The 20,100-nt window shown below is 44.7% G+C and overlaps 1 long non-coding RNA gene and 1 pseudogene across 1 annotated transcript; one reads left to right on the forward strand and one right to left on the reverse strand.

Annotated features, from left to right (window-relative positions):
- Nucleotides 1–6,186: 6,186 nt before the first annotated feature.
- Nucleotides 6,187–18,404, forward strand: LOC141277883 (uncharacterized). Its single transcript, XR_012329753.1, has 4 exons — nucleotides 6,187–6,403; nucleotides 7,296–7,452; nucleotides 15,283–15,448; nucleotides 17,747–18,404. It is a non-coding gene; the product is annotated as an uncharacterized lncRNA (long non-coding RNA).
- On the reverse strand, nucleotides 13,196–14,815 carry LOC101336775 (ribose-5-phosphate isomerase-like; annotated as a pseudogene).
- Nucleotides 18,405–20,100: the final 1,696 nt, after the last annotated feature.

Consider the following 20,100-nt stretch of genomic DNA (forward strand, 5'->3'; position numbering starts at 1 on the left):
AGGGAGTGGGCAAGGAGAGGGTATTCCAGGCAGAGAGCACTGAAGAGAAAGGAGTTCTGGGTTTTGATGGAAAAAAAGAAAGGTCTTCGTACCTAGACCTTGGGTGGGGACGTGGGGCAGGGCGGGTGACCAGCAAGGCTGAAGCAGCCAACGGAGACAGAAACCAGATAAGAAGCTGCTCGCATGAGTGTTTTCAGGATTTTGATATTAACCCAACAACAGTCAGTAGCCAATGAAGGGTCTTCCGCAGGGAATCTGGCTAAACAATAGTAAGATAGGACCCTCTCCTCAACTCACTGTCACCTGAAGGGGTGGAGGCATGGAATGTGGACTTCATGGATCTAATATGATAGTTTTTTAAATGGTGGGGATAAACAATGCCATTTAACACATTTTTGTCCAAAAAGGGCATTAAGAAAAACAACAACAAAAAAAGCCTGTCATCTTCATAATCACCACCACTACCATCATCCTTTCGTTTAAAAAAAAGGAGACACTTTAGCAAAAAAAAAAAAAAAAAAAGGACGGACAATCTCAGAAATTATTTAGATTTTAACCGATTTGGCTTTATGAAGAAAATCTACATGGCTGTGACTATTATTATTACTATTATTATTTTGACTTGGACCTGTGAAAACTTTTTCACAGCCTGGTACTCACCAATGTACCAGCATTTGGAAAGCATTGGTGAAGGTAAGCAGTTCTTGGGATGGTGAGGAAAACGCCAGGCTGACGTAGATGAGTTTATGGGAGAGGAGATATTATGCTGGATTGGGGGATAGTTTGGGATAAAGGGAAGGATGATGGACACAAAAGTCCCTAAGAATGCTTGCAACACAATAGATAATAAATGTCGGTTGAGACTTAAGTTGAATTGGTAATAATAATAGGTAGTCTTTATATAATGACAATTTCATTACCACTGTTTAATTGATGACCACTTCAGAGGCAGCTAAGAGAGGTATTATTATTCCTAAATTAGAAAATTTTAAATTGCATATAAGTTTCACATTGTATTTCTTTTGGACAGTGCTGTTCTAGATGGTGCTGGAAATGTTTCTTTCCTGGGATTAAGATTGTCTTTTAGGATGTGTTTATATATGAGGTAGCAAAGCTATGGAACCATGGGTCACACCAGCCACACCTTTAAATACTTCTAATCGTGAGATAGCTAATCTTGTCCAACACGTTTTGTCAATGAAATTGAAATAAGATGATTGTGTCTTAATTAGGTACAGAATCTCTCTTGCCAACATTTGCTGAAACAACTCAGAGGAAAAGAAATAACAATAAGATCACAATGTCAAAAAGCGAAATGGAAGAATTACAAGCTCACCACTGTTGTAATAATTATGGCTGGAATGGGGGATGTTGGGAAAGGTGACAGATGAGCTCTGTGTCTTTTAACGTGTGGGAGTTGGTTGACATCTTTTTCTAATTAATTCTCTACATCCCAGATACTGACTAGAAATGAGTACATTTATTCTGTGACCTTTATATTTGATACATAACTAATTACTTTGTCAATTTAAAAAAAATGAAGTTGACATATACCTTAGTTCCCATATCTAATTTGTCATTATGGTGGCAATAAGTAACCCATCCAGTTAATTTTTTATTCATTACGAAATCTCAAGAAATCCCATATACAAATTTGTTCCTTTTTACACACTCTCCGTATTCAGAAGTCCATAGCCCCCTTCAGTTTCCTGTTCCCCTGTGAGCCTGTGGGTCACGCTGGGGCCTCAGGGGGACAGGTGAGACCCTCTAGGTCCTGAGTCCAGCCCTAGGTCTGGGCGGCTCCTTTCCTGGGGAAGGGGTCCCCTTGTAGCTCTCCAGCTGGCGCATTGGCAGTAAGGCGGGCCAGGACGGGGTGGTCATCATCTGGCTGGTCCCCCCTACGGCCGAGTGTTGGCCTCACAGCTACACAGCCATCTCCTGGTCCTCTGACTGGATCATCAGGTCACACTGCCCATTTCTAGGTAGGCGGCCAGCTTGGCGTCCTGAGACTTCTCAGCCTGCCGGGGGCATGTGGCCCTCCTACTCTGTCTTCATAACGAAGGTTCCCATCTCCAGGATGTAGTGGCACGTGGTGCAGGAGTCCAGGGCCGGCAGCTGGTGCAGACAGGTCTCCCCGTCTTCCTCCACAGCATCAAGGAGGGGTGCGGGGGGCGGCGGTGGTCCAGAACATAGCAGACCCTTTCCCCGCTGCCGGTACTGACCACGGGGTGCAGGAACTGGTGGTCCCCACAGCCTGGGGCAGCGTCTGGATCTTACAGAAGTCCTTCCTCTCGGCAGCCTCATGCAGCTCCCCTGCAGAGGTGCGGCGTCCCTGGCAGTGACCGAGGCACGGGAGCAAGGTGAGATGGGGAGAGGGGACGTGGGAGGTCAGGCCGGGCGATGGCCCCAGCAGCTCTGGGTCCAGCATATAAATTTCACTGCATGCGATCTCAGTCACATAGTTGAGGGGTTCCTGGCCTGGGTCGGTCGTGTAGAAGCGGCTGACAGTGGTGGTCTCCAGGAAGCCCCACCTGGGGGCCAGTTCAGGCACATCAGGGATGTGACTCCCGCCCCTCTGGGCTCCTGCTGGAGCCTCTTGATATAGGCCTGGCAGATGCTCTAGGTCACTGTCACCCAGGACCACCACCTTGCCCAGTGGCACGGAGGCCTCCTTGGGCGACACCTTGTAAAGCTGGCGTCGTGGCTGTGCGTGCTGGCTGCTCGCCTGGATCCCTTCGCAGCTGCCCGGGCACTGGCAGCTTCGCTCTGCAGGGTGGCCGGGCTGCACAGGAAGCTGAGAGCGTGTTAGGCTGCGAGCCGGCGGGGCGTCCCATCCACCTGCACCCGGATGGCCTTGGCCGTGACGACCGCTGCCTCGTGGCACCGCGTCAACCTTGCGTGCCCGCACCTATGGGGCTGCCCGGGACCCCCTGGTGAAGCCATCGACCTCGCTGCGGCCATCCTCCTGCCACTAGGGCTCGGAGTCGTGGGGACCCCCGGGGTGGCCCCAGTCATGGTGCCTGTGCCGTACCCGCGTGTGTTCAGGACAGCGACGCCCTGCGGTTTCAGGTCTGAAGCACCGAATTCTTCTGAAAGACCCCACCTGGGCAAAGAATAAGCATACACATCCTCACTTGGTTTGGGATGTGCAGAGCCCAGTAAATAGAAAGATAATTAAAACCCAACTATTAGGGGCTTCCCTGGTGGCGCAGTGGTTGAGAGTCCGCCTGCCGATGCAGGGGACACGGGTTCGTGCCCCGGTCCGGGAAGATCCCACATGTCGCAGAGCGGCTGGGCCTGTGAGCCATGGCCGCTGAGCCTGCGCGTCCGGAGCCTGTGCTCTGCAACGGGAGAGGCCACAACAGTGAGAGGCCCGCGTACCGCAAAAAAAACAAACAAAAAAAACCCAACCATTGGATGGAACTTTGCAATTCTAAGGAATTCTAGCTAAAATGAACATTTTTATTTCCTTGCTAAACTATACTAGGGTAATAGAAGGGTATTTCTGGCCATGACCAGAAAGTTTTTCTGAAGGCCCTTTAGCCCACGCGTCCTAATGTGTCTCCTGGTTACCACCGCTGACCTTCTGAGCAGATAGTGGTTGACTTTTTACCTCTGCTGAGTCAAAACACTCTGCAATAGGGCCCAAGCAGCTCCTGATCTGCTTTTCACACCATCAGAAAAGTTGTAAGTTGAAGTAGCAGTGAGTCAAATGCCCCAGTGAAATAGAAGGAGAATGCTATCCGACCACACTGTGCCCCTGAACTAACTTCCTTGAGGTCACCTAAGTTACTAAATCCCCTGGGCTTTTTCCATTACCTGCTTGACTCTCCTCTTGCATTTGACACTATTTACCTTTCTCATCTCTGGCTGCTCCTACTGTGGAAGCACAGACCATGCTTACGTGTTGGTGTTGGTCTGGTTCTGACCTTGGTCTTCTCACTGCACACACTTCCCAGGTGAGCTTTCCTCAGGAACGGACGTGTCCCGGCTCTGTTTCTAGCTCAGATTCCTCTCCTGAGTTCCAGATGAATATATATAACTGCCCACTGGGTATCTGTGCTTCCGGATACCCCAGGACCCCCAATTCAGAAGGTCAAGTCATCTCCCTTCCGTTCCTTCCTGATCTTCTTTGCTTCTCATCCTTACTTCGTGAATGGCACAATGTTCCACTCATTTTCCAAGCAGGAGTCTTTCTTAATGTCTCCATGATTTCAAACGTGAATTCAGTTAACAATTTTGCTAATCCCTATCTGCTTAAAAATCCCTAAATTAGGAAGCAGATAAAGAATAGTTGGAAAACACCTAAAGGCATTGACCTGTATTATTCTCATTCAGGGGATGAAGCCGTGGCACATGTGACTGTTTCTGAGTAAAAATGAGGCATTTTCATGCCTGCAGATCAAGTTTATCTCACCCCTCACCTCCCACTTCCCACCTTCAATCTCTTGACACTGTCATCAGAGTGTAGTTTCTGAAACTGAAATTTGATTCTATCATTCCATTGCTTAAAGGCTTATAGCTTTCAGGAAATAATCCAAACTCCTTAACTGGTACTTCATAAGCTGGCCTGGTCTTGCTTACCTCTTTGGTGTCATCTTTGAGATTCAAATTCTCCTCCCCCGCCCTGGGAAGCATCTAGAGCTCTCATTCTGATCTTTCTCTTGACTCTGTACTTTCAGTACGACTCCCACCTGCAGCCCCAGCTTTGGCATAAAGTACTCCTACTCTTTCTTTAAAATTCATCTCTGGAGTCATTGTCTCTGCGAAGTCTTCCCTGACTCTCTTGCCTTGAGTTTGGTGCTCCCGTCTGTCCCTCCTTTCCCTCTTTTGCATTGATTAGAAATTTGAGAAGGGCTCTCTGCTCTCTTCTGCAAAACCCTTTAAAAGCACTTTGACATCCAGTCCTGGGTTCTGCCTTGGCTAGAGGAGAGTTAAAGGGAATGACTGGGTTTGTGAAGTCATCCTATATTATTCTGGGTGGACTGAAGGTCCAATTATTTCTGATTCTCTGGGAGTCCACTCCGGGCTGAATTCTCTTTCTCAACTTTGTCCTGATATAACCCTCTTCCTCCAGAATCAACCAAGGACTGGGATTCAGGAATGCCCAGATCTATTCAACTGTCATTATGTGGGACGTCTGTCTAGGTTCAGATCTAGGGCTGTGTGTGTGTGTGTGTGTGTGTGTGTGTGTGTGTGTGTGTGTGTAAAGAGAGAGCTGTAAACAGAGAGACATGGAGGTGGAGTGGGGGGAGACAGAGAGACAGCTTAATATGTCTTTTCATCTCCTTCTCTCCTCTCACTCTCTCTCCTTTCCACATATTGAGGGCTAATTAAATGCCAGGCATTCTGCCTCAGTCCCTTATATGCGTTCCACTATTGTATATACACTACTTAATCACAGTGATCACATGTATTTAATCCTCACATCTTAATGTTTAGAATACCGAAGTAGTTTGCTTGGTCATCCAGCTAGTGATTTGCAGAGCTGGATTGAAATACAGGTCCTTCTGACTCTAAACAAGCTCTCCTAATTTGTATGAGCTTTCATATTAAACTGCTTGTAAAAACCCCACTTGAAAATAATTACATCATGGATGCCGTTTTCTTCTTCTTCTTCTCCTCCCCCCACCTTCTTTTTCTTTCCTTTTACCTGGAAATAGACAGTGAAACCCATGACCAGCAGGATGTGTTGTCACAGAATAAGTCTTGGGTTTCATATCAGGAAGCTGAATGCAGCTGAGACCAACTCACTCTAGGAACTCTAGGAAAACACAGACCATGCATTAAAAAAAAAAATGTTTTTCAAATTTTACTCTGAACCAAATCTGATTCACAAATATTGAGTCTCCACAGGACTTTTATGCTATCAATTCATAATTAAAATGATCCTACCCATCCCCTCTCTTCCCTTTTCTCCAACCCCTCTTATTTTCTGATTCTTTTTATCTTGATGAGACTGTCGGATGGAAATCTGCTTTGGAAGGAAGGAACGCTGGTCAAAATATATGGCCTTGGGTCCCCGTGCTCTGCTGCTCTGGGTGGGAGGTGTGGCAGGTACAGGAAGGGCTTGGGAGGGGCAGGAATGGGCGAAGAGGGCGGGGCTTGCACACAAAGGCATCCAGGGTGGGTCACTTGGCTGTGGCAGGCACGCTTTGTCTGGGACTGTCCTGGAGGTGAATTCCAGTGTCCCTGAAGGAATGACAGAGCTGCAGAGCCATGCTGTCTCCTCAGGAAAATGTATGGCTTTTGTTCCACAGTCTTGGGGGCAGGGATCGACTTCCCTCTTCTGTGATTTTTGGGTCTTTAGTTAGCGATAAATGATGTGATTAGCTAATGTACCCTCCAGTGGAAGAAAGGGACCCTCTAAAGACATTCAGAATGACTGAGCTGTTTGCTAGAGGTAAGAGGAAGGTGAAAAACTGTCCCCTCATCCTTGCAAATTTGTTTGGGTTTCTTTTTTAATTTTGAGGGACTGGAATCTCTTACTGTAAACATATTTTGTTATGCAAATGTCCTGTCATCCCCCCCACCCCACTGCCCCTTCCAATCCCCTCCAGAATTCCTAAATTAGAGAGCAGGTAAATGGTAATTAGAAAACGCCTAAAGGAATTGAGCTGTATTGCTCTTGTTCTGAGGGTTACATCTTGCCATTTGTTAGAAACTTTGAGTTGAAAATGAAGCATTTTCATGCATCAGTTTTGGGGAAAGTCTCTTCTGGATTTTTTGGTTGCATATTTGAATCAACCCTTCTTCACTGAGTGCTTCTTACCTGAGTCAGGGAGCAGGCGAGCTGCTGGGAGGGAAACAAAAACAATCACAGAGACCTCTGCCCTCAGGAGTTTTCAGACTCTGAAGAACCAAGCTGTTTACCCCAGCAGACTGTGGGCCACTCAGAGACAGCGTCTGTGTGTACGTAGCTTTGCGTTCCCAGCACCTCACCATGCCTGGCGTCTGCTAAGCATTTCAATATAGAGTGACTGACTGAAGAAATGGCAAACATAGTAGGAGAACCGTGTATGCTCAGTGCCCAATAAGGGATGCCTTCTGTGGGGTGATTGGACAGGCAAGGCTTTCCAGAGTACCTGACCTAGTTCTTGCAGGACAAAAAGGTTAAAAGGCATGTTCTCTGGGGCTGAGAAATGATGGGCAAACTGAGAACGGACCAGTCTGAGCTTGAGACGGTTTGTGCTGGGGAGAGGGGGATTAAAAAAAAAAAAGGAAACTCCCTGAGTCGTTAGCGCCATTGGGCTCAGCCAAACTGCAATCTCACTATTTTTCTCTTTTTGTTGAAGGTCTACAGCGGGATGAGATCAGTTACCATTGCCATCTTATTCACTGTATGGAGCTCGTATGATTCTAGGTCTGGTCTGAAGGGTGCAGAGTACCTGCATGGTTTAATGGAGGTCACGACCGTTGCTAGAGAGACTAGAAGTCCCTGCTCCACGGAAGGTGAGAATGACAATGTCTTTGCCTGGAAGGATGTCGTGCTCATTCCTTTGAAGTGTTTTAGTAAAATATTTGAGCATATTTCCTTCTGTGTGGCTTCTTGTTAGTCTTTTTTGCTGTTGTTGTTGTTGAACGGTTGACTCAGCTGAAGAGTTCATTTGGTCAGTGTTTGCGATGGGATGTGGGTATTTCCCACATCTTTAAGTTGTGAAACCATTTTGGAGCAGTCTTCACCTCCCATGTAAAATGTGTGAATTTGCAACATGGACAGAGATAATGTAAAGGGCAAACCCACTTCTCCCAGGTGCCCACTATAACCCTAGGATCGATACCAGGATCATCTCCAAAAAGCACTCCCAGCAAGTCTCAGCATCCTCCTCCATCTCCCTAGACACAGAAGATATTCTGAGAGTACAATAAAATAGACAAATGCAGATGACAAACCAAAAATCAGGATCAAGGGGAAGTACCAAGGAGCTTTTAATTAATTGAGGATCCAGTATACCTCATCAGCACAAGGGGAAAAACATTCATGTTTCTAATGGAGCAATATACAAATATATACAAATCAATGAGATGCAAATGAAGTGTGTAATTTCTGAAGGGACACGGAGCAAAGGAGATAAAATGTATGCTTAAGGGAAAAACATCCCAAACATAAAATGACTTGAGTGGATGCATTTTTGTCGGTAGGTTTGGAGACCAGAAGGTTCTGACTCAGAGTGGAAAATGAATAATTTTTGTATGACTGAGGATAAGTTACAGCCGCATAACCAGACAGAGCCCTGAGCTATCGGGAGGACAGGAAGTAGGTTGTGTTCTTTGCTCTGCTTAACCCCCTGTGCAGAAACACAGAGGGATTTGCATGAAGCTTTTCTTTTCCACTTTGTTGCTTGCTTTCAGTCATGTTCGATGAATCAGTCATACCAACCTTTAAAAGTTAGGGAGAGAAAGATTTGAAGAGAGAATGGAGGTATTTCTAAGCTCCACTGAAGCTCGCTGGATTAGAAGAGCTTCAGTGATAACAGTATTTCTTATTTTGCTTCCTTGACATCTTCCAATGAGCTCAAAGCATTTTATAGACACTATCTCATTAATTCTTTCAACATCCTAGAGAGGAAGGCGGTCATTTGTCATCACTTTATGGATTCAGAAATGGGACCAAGTCACTTCTCAGAAAGTGATTATGACTTGGGGCTGTTCAAGAAAGTCACCAAAGGTTCTTGGGTCCATTTCTAGAGTCTTCACGCTGAACCCTCTCTCATCTCCTCACGGCTTTTTGATCAGATGTCTGAAACATCTGATGTCTGAAAGAAAGAGATACATTTCTGACAGATTATGAGCCTCTTAGGGTTTCAGCGCTGGGCTTACTTTATCCTGGAATACTTGCATGGAAAAATCTCTAACCTCTAAAAAATGGTCTATTGCATCCTAAAACCCAATATTTATGAGCGAATCTTTTAGTGATTGTGTGCATCCAGGTTCCGTGTTTCCACTGAAGGCTCTTTCTTTCCAGCACCTCCGCCTACTAACTCTTTGACTGTATCGTGAGCTCTGGGAGGGGCAGAAATGGTGGTGGCTTTACTTTTCTATCTCCTGGTACCCAGCGCAGCATCTTTCCCAAGATAGGTTTCAGTGACTGTTAGCTGAACATATGACTGGTTATGTGTGTAAACGTGGTGGAACACAGCAGCAAGAGACCCTCAGTTATTGTAATTTAACTTCAGCCTTTCTTACTCTGTCTCAGCAAAGGTTTGGGGATATAGGTCCAGAACGGGGCCTTTCCCTCTTGATGCTACTGGTACAGCTGGGGTGAACTTTTGGAGGGCTAGACTCAGAGTTAAAGTTTTTAACAAGTTGGATGTTTAGGCCTCTTTCAAGATGAGTTCAATTTCTCATTTGAACTGAGGCACCCTGGGCCCCACGAAATTGGTCCTGTCATGGATGTGAGTTCAGATACAGCATTCCAGGTTTTTCTAGAAGCCCCAACTTCCCTCCCCCCAAGATCCACACCAGACTTTCTAGTTCAGTCTGTTGGCCAGCCTGCGTTCGCCAGGTATGGCTAGCTGACAGTTTGTCTGTGGGAAACGGTCACTCTGGAGGTAGCTTTTCTTGGTTTTCCTGACCGTTAATGGCTAAGAAGTTTGGCCTTTCTCTGGTCTCACTAAGTCAGGGACTGCAGTGATGAGAGTCAAATGTGCTTTTGACCACAAAATCAGCCGGCAGAAAATCCCTTTGAGAAACTTTGCCATGCCACAAATGACTCTCCGGGGCCTCGAGCAGTTGGGCCTTTCCTGGCCGCCCAGAAGGGCAGCTGTGCTGCGTCAAAGGGCCATAAAGGGTGGGTGGAGGTGGAAAGTAGAAGGGTGGGGAGAGGTTCTGGTCCTCAGGGAGTCCCGGGGGCTTTGGCCTTGGGTGGTTTCCTCTTTCTTTGTCTATCCCTGTCCTTTAAAGGACATCCTAACTAAATTTATTTTCTGGGCCAGGGATTCTGAACTTTTGATGAACCATAAAATTCCCAATTTTTAAATTTCTGAATGCTCCTGGCATCCTGAAGAAACTTCCAAAGCTTTCGAGAAACCACAGGGATTTTTTTAAAAAATAAATTTATTTATTTTATGTTTGGCTGCACTGGGTCTTCATTGCTGCGCGTGGCCTTTCTCTAGTTGTGGCGAGCAGGGGCTACTCTTCATTGCAGTGCGCGGGCTTCTCATTGTGGTGTCTTCTTTTGTGGCAGAGCATGGGCTCTAGGCACGTGGGTTTCAGTAGTTGCAGCACGCAGGCTCAGTAGTTGTGGCACACGGGCTTAGTTGCTCCACGGCATGTGGGATCTTCCTGGACCAGGGTTTGAACCCATGTCCCCTGCCTTGGCAGGTGGATTCTTAACCAACGTACCACCAGGGAAGCCCAAACCCCAGGGATCTTAAAATGTGGAAGAAGACTTGCTCCCTCTTTTTATTTTTCCCCCCACTGGGCATGTGAGATTCAAATTCCTTCCCAGAGTCTGGAAAAGTTGGTTGGTTTCAGCTTGTCCCTCCAGGAAACTCAAATAAATTGTACCAGGCCAGGGCTTCCCTGGTGGCGCAGTGGTTGAGAATCCGCCTGCCAATGCAGGGGACACGGGTTCGAGCCCTGGTCTGGGAAGATCCCACGTGCCGCGGAGCAACTAAGCCCGTGTGCCACAACTACTGAGCCTGCGCGTCTGGAGCCTGTGCTCCTCAACAAGAGAGGCCGCGATAATGAGAGGCCTGTGCACCGCAATGAAGAGTGGTCCCTGCTTGCCACAACTAGAGAAAGCCCTTGCACAGAAACAAAGACCCAACACAGCAAAAACAAATAAATTTATTAAAAAAAAAAATTGTACCAGGCAGTTTCTTTTTTTCCCCCCATTGTTTCACCTGTTTCATTTGTGGGTTTGTAGTGGAAGGACTGGCCCTATAGGAATATGGATCCTATAAAAAAACTTGTGCTTCATTTGCAGTTAAACACTTTTTAAAGAAAATGACATTCTTTTTTATCTGTGATGCAGCCTTCTCCCCATCTAGTGTAATTTTCAAATTTTTAGTTTCACTTTGGAATCTACCTTTTGAGCTGCGTTGGTTTCCCTCGGCTACCTGTGGTTTGCACTAGTTCTGTGGCTGGGATGTTACTCCGGTCACCTTGGCAATGTGAAATATTTGCAAAAAATAAAACAAGTCTCTTGTTTTTCTTTGCACCTTGTTGGAAAAGGATGAATTTAGTACATACCTGTCAAAACCAGAAACCCGTTCTTTTTCCCATCCTGTCAATGAGGAATGGGCTGTCCTGTCCAGGTTTCCACTCCCTCAAAACACTCAGAATAATAGCAATGACCTATCTGATCACTTTATTCTAATCTAAACCAAATCATGCCCCTCTCCCCCGACTTCTCTCCTTGTCTCTTTCTCCTTCCTCCCCCAAAGCAGTTATTCTCAACCTAGCTCAGCAAGTAGCGGCAGGGGCAGGGGTTATCTTCCTCATTTGATTCGTGAGGACAGATATACAACAGAGAGTTCAGAGTATGAATTCTGGAGTCAGAATGACTTGAATTCTGGTTCTGCAACTTGCCAGCTGTGTGACTGTAGACTTGCTGTTTGACTTCTCTGAGCCTGTTTCTTCTTCTGTAAAATGGTGATTTAATGGGACCTATGACCTAGGGTCCCTGGAAAGTTAAACGAGATGCAATGTGAAGAGCTTAGCACAATGCCTGGTACAGAGTGAGAACTCAAATGTGGTCACCCATGTTGTTATTGTTATTAATCTGAAGAGCATTAGTCCCATGAGATCGTCTCTGAAAAAGAAAGCTGCGGTCAGCTAAGATGGGAAAATGGTGGACGTTGGTCCACCTCTGAGTGCACGTGATAATGACATTCACATAATAAAGGCTCTGAGAAGAATGGTTAAGAAACCTATTTATTTTATTTGATCGAGTATTTACCCAAATTACTTGTCTACGGAAACCCTCTCTTTATTAGTGTTCCTTGCGGCACACTTGGGAAAATTCTCAGCCAGTGGGATTTTTAACCACCTCCCCCAATAATTACCGGAGTTTGTACTAATTTTCTGCAGAGTTGATTACATAGGTGTGTAATAGATAAATGCCACAATTTACACCAAAACTTTTGTCACCTTGAGAAACACAAGGGACCATGCATTGAAGACCATCTGGTACTGTGATGTGTTTTAACTTTTTTTCCCTCTTCCTCCTTGTGAAATTATCAGTTTATTATAGACCAAATATGCCTAAAGTGAATATCTAATTCTTAGCCAATTTTTGCACATCGATCTGACCTATTACCAAGTCAAGTACTATGGAAATTCAAATTAAACTATAGAAACAAGGTGCCCTTCACGGGAGAGGCAGAGGTCTTTTTTATTTTTATTTATGTTTTTGTTTGGCACCGTACTGTTTTATTTCAACCTTCAAACAATATAAAGAGGTAACAACTTCTGACGCTGAACCATGCAAATAACAATAAAGGAACAAAAAACTATATTAACGACGAAAAGACAATCATTTAAATGTGCTTCACGGCAGTGCTTTGGCAGTACTGGCATGTACTTCTAGCCAATGGCTTCCAACAAGAGGGGTCTGAATGAACCCCCTGTTCTCGGCAAAAGAGACCCCACATTTTCTCCCTGGTGGTTTACACATTCTGAGTCACACACACCACACCCCTACTTTCACCGGACTTTTGTAATTCACATCTTACGACACAGTAACTACACACTGTGCGTCTGTACACAACAAAAACTAAAAATAAAACAGGGTGGTAGAAAAGTAAACAAACTTCAGTGTTTCCAGTAAGACATCAGGGAATCGCTGCTGGCTGGGCCCTTCATTTCACCAGTTTAAGGAAAAGTTTGACTTACGTTTCTCAGGAAACCCAATATTCAGAAGCTTAACCAGCAGGCTCAAGTTAAAAGTTTAGAAGACAGTCCTCCTTTTTTTTGGTAAATGTTTCATGTAAAACATGAAATCAAGTTCTACTTTATAAAAAAACAACTAAGTATTTTTAATAGTAAAATACATATGTTTATAATTCTCTTTTTAAAAAGACATTTAATAACAATACTTCAGAAGACTGGGTATAACCTTCAACCCCCCACCCTGCCAAGCTGTCCACCTGGCACAGATACATTAAGGCAAAGGCTCCTGGAGAGGCATGTCCACCTCGGCGCTGGGCTGGGGATGCAACAGGAGCACACTCCGCTCCTGCAGGGCCAGTTTAGAAAGGCTTCTCCGTCATGTTCACCGAGCCATCCTGCATCCCGAAGTAGACTCTCTCTGCCATGTTGATGAATAGGCCCGTGTCCACCACGCCTGGGATAGTTTTGATAGTTGTGTTCACTTCACTCCATTTGTGGACCCGGTCAAACTTCCAGTCCAGGATAAAACTCCCATTATCCATCACCACAGGACGTGCCTTGTCGACAGCCATTTGACGTTCAATCACACCCGCAAACTTCTGGGTCACAGCCCAGCTCACAGGCCATCGGGATGACCTTGTGCCACTGATCCCCGAGGTTCTTTGAATCTTTCCGGAAACTGGCAATCACGATGAAGCAACTGGCGTTGCCAGCCACAATTTTCTCCTGGGTCAGGCAGCCTCCACCACCCTTGACGAGATTGAAATCAGCATCTACTGCATCAGCACCATCGATGGCAAGGTCAATCTCTGGTCGTCGGTCCAGGTCACCGAGAGTTCAGCCATACTGCAGGATGAGCTGATGGGCGTGGAAGGAAGTGGGAATACAGACGAGATTCAGATTCTCTTGTTTCACTCTTTCAGCTATTTGCTGCACAGCATGGACAATTGTAGAACCACTCCCAATTCCCAGCACTTGGTTATTCCTCAAGTGATTCTCCACGGCCGCGCAGCCTGCCAGCTTCCGGGCCTCCTCGGCCTTGGACATCGTGGAGGGGGCCAGGCGGACGCTGTTAGCATCCCCGCCACCGGTACTTGTGCTGCCAGCACCAAAATGCCAGGCAGAGGTCTTTAGATCGCCAATGAAGCTAACTAACTACGTGGCTCTCTTTATTAACCCTGTGCACTGATCAGGTGAACATGTTACCAAGCGTTATAGTTATTATAATAAAGGAGTCATTGTTTCTTGTGCGTCAAGGGTTCTGATGTGACTAATGTGTATACACGCAGAAGCACAGTGGTGCCTTCCTGCTGTTTACTAGTTTCTAAAATCCAGTTCCTTGGAGGCAGTGGACTCAAGAACGAAACCAGCACAGAAGCAATGGGAGTGCCTTTGTCCTCCAAGTTAGGACACTTCTTCATCCGGAAACGTTTAGGACAAGGGCTGTGTGGGAAAAACAAGCTCCGAACCAAGATTAGATTTGGGAGGAGTGTGAGGCTGAGGGGCTAGATCAGCATGGGGGTAGGGGCGTGCTTCCAAAAGAGGGGCTGGGCGTGGAACACGACCACGTGTGTCCCAGAGAGAAACTTCCCAAAGGGCTTTCTCTCCCAGGCATGGTTCAGAGTGATTGCGGAGCAAAGTGTAAAGTCTGGTTTTGGTGCCATGGGATTTCTGGGACAATCGCAGTTGCAAATATCGTGTTCCATCAGCTCTACGTGTGCTCTTGACTGTATTAGAGTCACATCTTGATCTTAAATTAAGGCCATGATCACTTACAACCCCCAAGAAAGGATCAGGAAAATCAGTCCTACCATTCCCAACGTGTGTTTTATTTCTCTGACACTCGCTGCTTCTCTGAGCTACATGTTTGCTTCTTTATAACATGGGGGCTTGGAATAGATCATTTCAATGTTCTAGAACAAAGATTTTGGCGCTGAATGACTTGAGACAAAGCGTTAGATTATTACTCTACCGTCATGAATTGTTACTGTGTGTGAAGTGCTCACTATTTTTTCTGCGGTGATTTTTAATTTCCAGAATGGCATGTGTTCATTCGCGGAACTCAAAGCCCCATCCCCTAACCGTGATAGCTGCCACCAAGCTGGGTGATTTTTAACAAGCGCTCCAAGTAGCTGGAGTAATTACTCCTTGTTTAGTCAATAGCACAGTTAGTAGTGAAAATGTCAACAAGTTAAACAACCTACCAGGTACTTTTCCTAAACTGCCCTAAAGGCAGACACAACCAAATGCTATCAGTTTCGATCTTCCATCTAAACCCAAGATCTACCCCCAATCCTGGTGTTAGAACAGAGCATGTGTTTGCATCTTGCTGTGGGAAACAAGGATGCCATCTTTTGTCAAAATAGGGCCAAGTCTTGAGAGATACTATAAGGAGCTTTATTTTTTTCCCCTCTTTCGCTGTGTGATGTTTTGTTTGTCCTGCAGCCCTGAAAATAAATGCCAGGCAAAGGCTCATGTAAATGAAGACTGTTTGTTCCTTCATGGGAGGCCGAGTTTACAAACAGAAGCCTTAAGACAAAGCAGGCACTCTGGAGCCATTGTGGTTGGCTGCCCGTGAATTCCATCTGAAGAGCACCCTGGCCCCTAAGAGGTGAATGCCTGCAGGTATTTGTATCTTAATGGAAGAAGGGGGATTTCTCATCTCTGCTATAACAGCAATAATTGAGTTACATATTCTACTTTCTTGGGTTGAAAACCTGGGTACAACAGGTCTCCTGTAGGAGATTGTTCTAAAGGGAATGAGACTCAGAGCTGAGCCAGTTGTGAATGGACATTTGCTTGAGGGTTTACCCAACTTAAAAATAAAATTGAGATATAATTGACATATAATATTGCATTAGTTTTAGGTGTACGACATAAAGATTCGATATTTGCATATACTGCAAAAAGATCACCACAATAAGTCTAGTTAATACCCATCAGAGCCACCATTTTTAAGCCACGCTTTCCAAGATTTTAAGAAAGTTATTCCCATTGGGAAAGTCAAATACATTAATTTTTGTCATATCCTTCAGAAAAGTTTGGGTATGGAATAAAATAATTGTTAAATGAATACATGAATAAAGGAATTAATGAACAAAGGAGTTGACGAATGAATATATATGGAGTGAGATGAGATCGGTGTTACAAATGGTGGTCCAGAACCACAAATCTTGAAGTGTTGACCTTTTCCTTAATCTCTTCATTGTAGCCTTTGACCAATTTCTGCTATATTTGCACTGTAGATTATGGTACTTTAGCCTCTGACCAGCCCAGGACAGTCAAGTATTGCTTACTTGCATCCCCCATTTTCAAAATAATCTTGTAAAACACAAACCAGAATGGAACGGAATAGACACAAGCGGGGCATGTTCCATCTCTTTCAGGTTTTCCACCATCACTTTCCCAGGTCCTGGTCTTGGTTTTCTTTTATCCCAGGTCATGTAGTACAGTAAGTTTTTATCATGATTGTACTCAAAAGGTTTCTTCTACACTCCATGATTCTATTACTCTGATTCTAATCCTTCTCCAAGTACGGGTGTTCAACTAATCGCTAGTGGAGAAGTAGAATTTCAGTGGAGGGGTAGAATTGAATTCCATATCTGTCCTGAAATTCTCATTTGATTTAGGAAATGACTCACGTGAGTCCTACAGTATGAAAGCCACTGGGAAAGAAAGTAAACATCTCTTAAATGGGATTGTGTGCTCAAGATAGTTACATGGATTGACAAGAACATTTTTTTTTGGCCACTCCACACCATGTGGAATCTTAGTTCTCTGACCAGGGATCGAACCTGTGCCCCCTGCAGTGGAAGTATGGAGTCCTAACCACCGGACCACCAGGGAATTCCCAAGATATACACGTCTTGAAAGAGGGTTTGATCCAAAGAGTAGAGGGCAGGAATTAGACCCTATAATGGGTGCTCATTTAACACTGTTTGTATAAATGGATTGATAATAAAATTTTAGATAATTCCTTTCTTTGGGCTTGTAACAGCCTATCGAGACTCCTTCGTCTTCAAACATTGAAATATTTTTATTAAAAATTTATTTCTTGGGCTTCCCTGGTGGCGCAGTGGTTGAGAGTCCGCCTGCCGATGCAGGGGACACGGGTTCGTGCCCCGGTCCAGGAAGATCCCACATGCCATGGAGCGGCTGGGCCCGTGAGCCATGGCCGCTGAGCCTGCACGTCCGGAGCCTGTGCTCTGCAACGGCAGAGGCCACAACAGTGAGAGGCCCGCGTACTGCAAAAAAAAAAAAAAAAAAAAAAAAAAATTATTTGTTTTTTTAAATCAATTTAACCTCACTCCAACATTTTTGGAGCATGTACGACGCTGTGTTCTGTGGTGTGTGATGGGTGCGCAGTGGAGAGCAAAATAGACAAGTCCCCTGCCCTTCATATTGCTAGAGTGTAGTGGTGGGAACTGGCGTTACACTGTATCTGAAAATATAATTAAAAATTGTGAGGAGTTCTATGAAGGCAAAGAACAGGAGAACATGCTATAAAAGAAAGTAATAGGGTATCGGGGCAGCAGGGACACACTTCAGGTTTGGAGATTCAGGGGAAGCCCTTGAAGAAGTGACATTTCAGTTGAAGCCTTAAGAATGAGGGAGGGCAAAGGAAGGAGAGGAGAAAGGGTAGTCCCGGCACCAGGAAGAATGTGTCGGAAGAACCGAGACAGGACAGAGTTTGGGGCACTTGGGGCTGAAAGAGAGCCAGTGTGGCTGGATCACAGGACACAAGGAATGGTGGGGGTGAGAGGTGTAAAATGAGGCCGGAGGAGCAAAGTGGGGTGTCCAGGAGGGGCCTGAGGGCCAGGTGAAATGGGACATTGTGGAGGATTTGCATTGGTGATCAACCCCATCTAATTCATTGGGAAATAATTTTTAAAATATTCCTTGGCTGCAGTGTAGAGGACGAACTGGAAATGAACAAGAATAGGGGAAGGAAGACCACAGAGGAGGCTGTGACAAAATACTTCCTCCCACACTTCTCCAGTGAGCTACGAACAAACATGGCGGCATGATTGGTGGCCATGAAATAGAGCATCGGAGGGAAGGTCTGAGGAACTGAGCTGGAAGCCAGGTTCTGCGCCTGCTTCTTGGTGGATGCCTGGACAAATTACCGACATGAGTAACTCGAATGGAACTCAGTTTTAGAAGAACAAAAACACTCATGGGTTGTATGGAGGTTAAATTGCATAGATGCCTGTAAAGAGATTCATACAGTGCCTTCCCAGAACAGATATTTCCTTCTTCTTTAGAAGACCTTTCTCCTCTTATCCATCTGGAAAGCTCCAAGCAATCCTTCAGAGCTAGCTCGTTACATCCTCTATGATACCTGCTCTAATCACAGAATATTTAGAGATATCGCTGCATCCCTTCCAGCCCTGGTTGTAATTTTAAAAAGTTTTTAAATTCACTCTGTTGATTTCTTTTTATTGGTGTCGATTTTGTAACCCGCATTGTATGTACTATTTAGAGAGCCTTGTTTAGAATTTTACAGTGACAAACCATTGCTATTTTTTTCCCATAAATTAATGTTTATCTCTATAAACACTTGAAATATTGGCATATTTTGCTCATAGGCATGTTCTTATATGCCTGATTATTCTGAGGGGAAATTGTTGTGCTGTGCACATTATTGTTTTAAACATTATTTTAAAGATCTTAAACATTATTTCAAAGGTCTAAACATTTTTTTATCTTTTTGTTTTGGAACAGTGTGTTATTATTCTTTCTCCAGAATTTGTTTAAAGAGAATTCATGGATTAAGGTAAGAAATAGGATCTTGAGTAGCAGCAAAGAAGGGACCCAGAAATTTGCAGTTTATAATTATAGCTCTTTCTAGACTTTCTGCTATTATCTTAGAGGTCTTTCAATGCTTATCTTAAGTCCTGTACTCTTCACCAAGTCTCTAGTCTGATGGCTGATATTCCACCAAAATCTGTTGAGCCATAGAGCTGTGTCTGGGAATGTGCCTTATAGGGAACTGCATTTTCCAGGAGCTATTGAAGGTCATAGGACTAAGCTCTGGCTGGTGGACTATAATTACATGTGATGTGTACCACCTCAGGCTTAAGCCTGAAAATAGTGCACACATGCTTTTCGTGCTCTTTTTCCTTTGAACTGGAGCATTGATAAGCTGATGACCAACTTTGATCATAGAGATGAAGACATTCCCCTCCAAGATGGCAAAGACACAATCTAGAAGAAAGTTGGGTCTATGAATGACCATGTTCAATAGAACAGTTCTCCTACCTGCTTTGGGTTATAACATGAGAGAAACATCAACCTCTCTGTTACTTAAACCACTGCATTATTGATTTTTTTCCAGAGTAGCTAAGACTTTTATTCTGTCTATATAAAAATTGGTACTTGAAGTGGAAGGGTGTAACAAAAATCAAATATATATGTCATTGAATCTGGTGGTGGTGTAACAGATGTTATAGTCTGGAAAAGTTTGTTATGGCAGATTAGATCTTTACACGAACGAATCCACATTCTAGTCTCAATTTTGATCCATGTTTGCCTCTGCTAAACTTCTATAGCACTTTATTTTTTATTTTTTGCGGTACGCGGGCTTCTCACTGTTGTGGCCTCTCCCGTTGCGGAGCACAGGCTCCGGACGCGCAGGCTCAGCGGCCATGGCTCACGGGCCCAGCCGCTCCGCGGCATGTGGGATCTTCCCGGACTGGGGCACGAATCTGTGTCCCCTGCATCGGCAGGCGGACTCTCAACCACTGCGCCCCCAGGGAAGCCCCTATAGCACTTTCTGTTTGAATCTTACTTAATTCTTTATGTAATCAGTCAGCACATTGAAGGAGTACTTTGTATTCTGTAATAATAATCCATTACATTTACATATTGTTTTATAGTTTTCAAAGTGTTTTTACATTTCTTACTGCATTGCATCTTCACAAAAATAATGAGATGTTGGGATTCATTTATCTAGTTGACATTTATGGGCCAGGCAGTGGGCTGGGTTTGCAGGCATCTTATCAGATTGATGCTTTCGACTTGGAAGTGATTTCACTTAAGACCAAATTAGAAGGACATATAGGAGTCTCAGGTAAAAGTATTGTTATCATGACTATTTTTTTTTTTTTTTTTTGCATCTACTACCTGAGACCCAGGACATTAAACGATTTGCCCAAAGTTGCATAGCTAGTTAATGCTCTATCCATTGAACCAGCACCACTCAACTCTGACAGTAAAGTACCTAAAATTTCTAAAGCGCATTTATAAAGGGTATTTATGAAA

Source organism: Tursiops truncatus, chromosome 2, assembly GCF_011762595.2.
Source record: "Tursiops truncatus isolate mTurTru1 chromosome 2, mTurTru1.mat.Y, whole genome shotgun sequence".
Classification (NCBI taxonomy): Eukaryota; Metazoa; Chordata; class Mammalia; order Artiodactyla; family Delphinidae; genus Tursiops; species Tursiops truncatus.